Raw genomic sequence first — 7726 nt, 5'->3', positions numbered from 1 at the left:
TAGCATAGTAGGAGTCCACTTTGGTGATCATTCCTCTTAATTTTGTACATATATATATATATATATATATATATATATATATATATATATATATATATATATATATATATAATATACATGTGTGTGCCTGTGTGTGTGTGAGTAGGATTTAGAAAACAATTATGGTTTTATCTCCTTGCTGTCTAGGTCAAAATATTGGTGCAGTAGATTTAAAATGACAGCCTGTTTATTACCCCATCTCACACATCCCCTAATACAGTGAATTTCATTCTGTTGCAAGCAATATTTTTAGGTCTCTGGCGCCAGGGTAGGTTCGCTATCACTTCCAACTATCATGAAACCTGACAAATAATTTCATTAGCACTTATTTCATTTTCCGTTAAATTTCGCCAACAGAATATACAATTTTTGGAGAACTTTTATATGATGCAAATACATTTATGCCGTTAAACTTCTGTTCTTGAGGAAAAGTACAACATTAGCAGAATACGTTCAGATTCGTAAGCACAAACTTGTATTACATTATGGAATTTCAACAAAAATGTGTAACTACAAATCATATAATTAGGCTTGATTAGAAAATGAAAGGAAACGGAGGTGTGCTTGCTATAAATTATATTCCTTCGTTATATTTCCCCGTTGGATGTAAGAAGTAAAAAAAAAAGTAATAGCACAACAATTATTAATATGATTCCCAGTTGAAATGATCAATAGAAAGAAAAAGTTATCTTACTACTTTTTTATTTATTTAATGCTTGAGACCGCTTGAAATACAAATTAGTCAGTTATAAAACAGTGTCTCTTCTACACATGAAATAAAATATATCTTTCGTTCATTGTTTAGGAGAAAAAATTTACTAGTCGAGACGAATCAATAAATTTTCAGTCGGCTTCATTTTCTAAATAACGTTTTTTTTTCTCTTTCAACACACCACACCTATTCAGACATAGACAAATGTTCGCATTCGCAAAATCCAACAGCATTCATATAAAACACACACATACAAACACACCAGCACACACACACACACACACACCAGCACACACATGCACACACACCAGCACACACATGCACACACACCAGCACACACATACAACCACACATAAACACGCATACACACACATACACACACACACACACATACATATGCACAAGCGCTAAGAGACGCAAACATATGGACATGTATGCGTATACAACAGACATACGTATATACAGATATGTATCTGTTTACATATATATATATATATATATATATATATATATATGTGTGTGTGTGTGTGTGTGTGTGTATCTATATAATGAGGTGTTGTATTTGTATATATATATATATATATGGACATATTACATATCTGTACATACTTATGTTCGTTGTATACGTATGTGCTTAGGAATATATATATATATATATGTGTCTGTCTCTCTGTGTGTGTATGTGTGTGTGTGTGTGTGTGTCTGTCTGTCTGTATCCGTGTGTGTAGTGGGCGTACAGGTTAGTATTCTTCATTTATTTTATGGACTACTTTTATAAAACACAGATACAGACACATCTAAAATTGCGCTTTCTTAGATTTGAGCGTGCAGACGCAAAACATCGACAGAATTACACAAAGGCGGCATCTGGCAGAAACGTTAGCACACCGGGAGAAATGCTTGCCGGTATTTCGTCTGCCGTTAAGTTCTTAGTTCAAATTCTGCAGAGGTCGACTGTGCATGTTATCCTTTCGGGGGCGATAAATTAAGTACCAGTTACGCACTTGGGTCGATGTAATCGACTTAATCCCTTTGTATGTCCTTCTTAGTTCCCTGTTATTAGCCCCTTGTGGGCAATAAAGAAGTAAGAATTACACACATCTAAATGAAAACAAAAAATAAGGTAGTTTTCTTAAAAGCGCATGCATCCGTGAACATGTATGTTCGTATGAGCACACACAAGGGCTCACACAGAAGAATTCATTTAAGTAATTCCCTGAGGTGGAGTATTCAGCACCTTGGATGTATGATGATGATTAAACATCATCTAATCGATGTAAAACAGGTGTAAAAATGTGTCGGAAAAATTGTTGTGATTTTTGTATTACGAATGACGCCCATGTCATTTTCTATCCTTTATCTACATGTTTACACACACACACACACACACACACACACACACACACATATATATATATATATATATATATATATATATATATATATATATATATATATATATATATTTCTAGACATAAATCCGGGTAGAGGACCGAACAAATGATAAAAGCATTAAGCATTTTCAGTTCGAATTGTAAGTATTTAACTATAGGTACACTCAGTGGAATTCCACTGGAATATTTTGGACGTTAGAATAGGCCAACACCCTCAGAATTAATCCGTCTATGTATATGTATGTGTCCTAGCGAACCATTACGTAATCCTGTTGCTACATCGATTGACACGTACGTACGTTATCTTTTTTTTTTACTTTCATTTGCGTCAATAGAAAATATGACATTTTCAAGAAGCAAACGCATAAATATTTCCTTTGCACTCAAAGACACTAGCATAAATGGATATATTGATATAGAAAACCACTATTGTTTTGATATTTTCTTTTAAATAGATTCATTTGTCAAGCCGTGTTTTTTTCTGTAAATTCTGCTTGACAATAATCATATGTTGTATAAAACTTGATGAAAGTTACCAGGCGACATCCACACATTAAATGCAGTCCTTGTGTATTAAATAATGGGAAAAAAAAACAATGGCAATTATTATACATCATTCATGTTTTACCAGAGATGCAGAAAGAAAACGAAGAGAATGAGGAAAGCAACTTTTATCAATAAACCAGTAAACATTTTCGATTACTTATTGTCTTTCCAACAGGAAGACACTGCAACATTTCCATTTGTATAAACTAATACGAAAAGAAATGTATGTGTGTAATATGTGTGTGCGGGGTGCGCGTGTGGGCGTTTACGCGTGTATGTACACACGGGTAATTTCAATATTACCAGCACTTACCCGAGAACATTGTTTTGTCATCAGCTCTTACGAGCAAAAAATATCGGTACTCATGTAATTATGTAAGCGAGGTTTGACTTTGATCGCTGCAGATTTTCTCCATGTGTAAACATGGCCAATCTGCTGGCAGTGTGTACCAAAGAAGAATGCATATCAGTAACCGATTGCGCAGGTCTCAAATTGTCTAAGGGGCTGAAAGTCCTCGCAGTATTTTAATAAAATGAAAAGACACTGCTTAGTCGTGTAAAAATGTGTGTGGGTGGAACGACAAGTCTAAAAATGCCCATTCAAGATTCAAACCCGAACAGTTAGCAGGATACCTATATTAGTAATGAGACGATTCAACAAGCTCCGGTGATGGATCTTGTGAACGGGCGAGTGACCATCGTACAGGGTTTGTCAAAATTGTTCATGGTTTTCGCTTCTGTCATGTGTTTGTGTATTGGGTACGAAGAAAGCTTTCCAAAACCATAAGCACAGTTGTGTTGGGATCTGTTAACGATTACTCGATTCCTACAACGATGAAACGAAGTTAGTTTTAGAGAGAATAGAAAAAGGAAATTAAATCTGAGTCAGAATCCAAAAGTCAGAGTATTGAGTGTAGACATCTGGAACGACCAGCGTAAAAGAAATTGAATACTCAACCTTCAACTGAATAACTCATTCTAATCACCTTTTCGGAGAAACAAAAAATAGCGACATCACCAGAAGTTCATTCTATCTATCCATCTATCTATCTCTCTCTGTCTATCTATCAACCTATTTGCCTATCTAATTATCCAGGTATCTGTCTAGTGATCTCTTTATGCATCTATCTATCGATCTACCTTTCTTTCTTTCTTTCTTTCTTTCTTTCTTTCTTTATTTCTTTCTTTCTTTCTTTCGTTCTTTCTAGATAGCTAGTTATCCCATCGTATTTCTCTATGTCTCTATCTGTCTTTGTGATTGCTTTTCTTGCTATGAATCTATATACTCATCTATCCCTCCACACATAGAAAGGAAACAAGACATCTTCTCATGTAATTACCCAACTCCTCTTTAATCTCTGTCTCTCTCTCACTCTCCTCTCTCTCTCTCTCTTTCTCTCTCTCTCTCTCTCTCTTTCTCTCTGTATTCATCTATACGTTAATGCACTGACAAAATCATCCCTTTATAACATGTATTTGAAAATATGACTGTGTCGTCGCCGTTTTATCTCTCTAATCAAGTTTCTTTTTACATAGGCGTATTGAAAATAACAAATTCGTGATATTCAAAAGTAATAAAAATCTCATAGAAGCAACATATTTGTAATCTGTAGTCATGCATAAAGAAAAAATATTAATCTTAGACAAATAAGACTAAGTTTTCAGAAAAAAAATTACTGCTAAAAAATATATTTCAATTACATACATAACTACACGAAGAGTTCCCGTCATTCCCTGTATTACGTTTTTTTTTCTCGTTACGAATGGTTGGATCAATAAGAACTTTTATTCAAAGCAATCACTTTCTACGTATAATTCACTGAAATTTTACTTAAATTGACATTCTCCGCGGTATATTATTATATCTCATTGTTGTCAATTGTAATATGAAAGTTGATAGCAGAAACTGCCTGCTAAGAAAACATCACCGATCACAATGTGCTGACTGCGAAATTACGGTAGGGTATGGATTTGCTACAGGGGCATGTCATGTTATCATCTTTTTCCCAGATGCATATAGTTAAGAAATTTTCGGTGCGTTAATAATTCTGCCAGCTCGCCGTCTTATTCTTATTAAATGATAATTACTGCGTACTGAGTAAACCTTGAGTGTAATGAAAAGTTATTTTTAGTAATAAAAACAAGCATAAATGTTTACATGTGTGTGTATATGTGTATGCATGAATATATATATATTATTTATTATTATTATTATTATTTTATGTTTGACTTTTGTTTTGCATTTGTACAAGTTGGATCCAAGTCTCACCCAGAGACCTCAAGAGACAACAAGTTAGAAGTTCATGTAGGTGTTATGCCTAGGGTACCATATATTTGGATTTGTACAGTTTTGTTCAAGTGAATGTTTAAGAAACCATAAGAAAATTATGTTTGCTTTAAAATTTGAGATCACATAGACAGTATTTTACGTAGGATATGGACAGTTCCCATGAGCACTATCTTTTGGACTTCAGCCATTTTGGGGTTTCCTGGTATCTGAGCTAGGTAGTAATCAGCCCGTTTCGCTGTCATTCCCAGGGCACCTATGACAATAGGTATTGTTTTCGTCTTCAGATTCCACATTTTGCTAATTTCTATTTCAAGATCTTTATATTTGCTCAGTTTTTGGTAGGTCTTGACAGATACGTTTATATCAATTGGGACAGTCATATCAATGAGGAGGCATGATTTTTGTCTGAAGTCTTTCAGTATGATGTCTGGCCTATTTGCGTCTATCTTTCTGTCAGTTTGAATGGTGAAGTTCCAGAGGAGTGCAATGTGATCATTTTCAAGTACTGGGGGTGGTTTGTGTTCCCACCAGTTTTTATCATGGGGCAAGTCCAGGTTTTTGCATATTACCCAGTGAATATATTGTGCAGCTCTATCATGCCTGTTGAGATACTCTGTAGGCGCAAGCAGACTGCACATGGAGACAACATGATCGATGGTCTCATTTTGTTGTTGGCATATACGACATAATGGGGAGCTGCCGTTCTTTAATATGTTGGCCTGGTAGTTCTTTGTAGGTAGGCATTGATCTTGGGCTGCTATGATAAACCCCTCTGTTTCTGATTTCAATCCAGAGGCCATTAACCATTGGTGGGTAAGGGCTTTGTCAATATCTGCATTATTCGCTCTCTTTGGGTATTTGCCATTGAGAGGTTTTCCATGCCATTTTTCAGTCATAATAGCTAAGGCAGCAATTTTAGCACGGGTTTTCAAGCGCTTAGCTTTTTCTGTAGGTGTTTCTAGTTCGTCTAATTCTTGAATTTGTTGCAATTGGAATTCACTTAGATATTCCTTTGCCTGTTTTGTTACTGAGTAAGATGCTTTCTTGCTTTCATATTTTAAGACAAGTTTTAGCATCCAGTCCTCAGAGTTTTTCATATAGGTGTCTAGGCCAATTGTGGCTACCTTCATTGATAATGCCAGCTGTAGTAGTCCTCGACCTCCCTCTTTTCTTGGCAGATAAAGACGTTCTATATCTGCCTTAGGGTGGTGCATTCTATGCATTGTCAACAGTTTTCGTATTTTTCTGTCAACATTACATATTTCAGTAATTGACCAGTTAACGATGTTGAAACTGTAAGTCACGACTGGTATGGCTAGAGCATTGATCTCTTCGATCCTGTTTCTCGCGTTCAGCTCTGTCTTCAGTATTGCTCTCACCCTGCGATAACATTCTCTTCTGATCCTTTCCCTCATCACTGAGTGCTTGATATTGTCCCCTTCAATTACCCCTAGGTATTTGTAGCTCTCCGCTGGTTCTAACTCTTTTATGACATTTTGCTGGTCAAGGTTCACATTAGATGTATTTGTCATTTTTCCTTTGATAAAGATAGCTTTTGCACATTTATCAAGGCCAAATTGCATCCTGATGTCATCACTGAATTGTTTAACAATCGCTAGTAGGCCTTTGAGTTGTTGGTCATTTTTTGCAAAGAGCTTTAAATCATCCATGTAAATGAGATGATTTATATTTTTATCAAATATTTTATAACCATACTGTGCATCATTGAGCAATTTTGAGAGCGGTATTAGGGCTAGACAGAAGAGGAGTGGTGATAGTGAGTCACCCTGGAAAATGCCACATGAAATTCTTACATCTCCAGCATTTAGAGATTCATTGTCATTGTTCAACATCAGTGTGGTTCTCCATGATCTCATACTTACAGATAAAAAGTTTCGCAGAGTAGGAGCTATTTTATACATTTCCAGACATTTCCTAATCCAGCTATGTGGTAGGCTATCAAAGGCCTTTTTATAGTCTATCCAGGCTATTGACAAGTTTTTGTGTCGCTTTTGACAATCTTCTAAGATCATCTTATTGATGAGTAGCTGATCTTTACAACCATAAGATCCACGTTTACATCCCTTTTGCTCATTAGGGAATATGCTACTTTCTATTAAAAAACTATAGGTGTACTCGGTTAGGACAGATGTTAGCGTCTTATACATTGTTGTTAGGCAGGTTATGGGGCGATAATTTTTTGGTTCGTTTGTTTCCTCATTTTTTGGAAGCAGGAATGTTAAACCATTAACTAGCCAAGAGGGCATCAAACTAGGATTTTGCAAAACATCGTTGTAAAGTTTTGTTAGCAGTTCATGGCTTTCTGGGAAGGCATTCAACCAGAAGTTAGGAATTTTATCCTTTCCTGGAGACTTCCATTTGCTTGACCTCCTGAGAGCAGATCTTATATCTTCTACCCTGACCCCCTCCCACTTTTGCTCCTCTAAGGAGTCTAGGTCTGTAGATATTCTATCAATCCAAGGGGCCTTTTCATTGTGTGTTTTATCTTCTGCCCAGATTTTATTCCAAAATTCTTGCACTTCTTCTTTTGATGGGACAGACTTTATTGTTACTGGTGTTTTCCCTATCTTCCTGTAGAAATTTTTGGGGTTATTTTTGAACATGTTATTATCTCGGAAGAATTTAACACGCTTTTCATACCTTGCTATGCGGGCAGCTTTAGCACATACCTTTTGCTTGATGGTTTCTATGGTGGCATCAATGTCAACTATGGTTTTCATGTTA

This window comes from Octopus bimaculoides, chromosome 5 (genome assembly GCF_046866305.1).
Source record: "Octopus bimaculoides isolate indiv1 chromosome 5, ASM4686630v1, whole genome shotgun sequence".
Lineage (NCBI taxonomy): Eukaryota > Metazoa > Mollusca > Cephalopoda > Octopoda > Octopodidae > Octopus > Octopus bimaculoides.
This window is presented reverse-complemented; position numbering follows the sequence as displayed.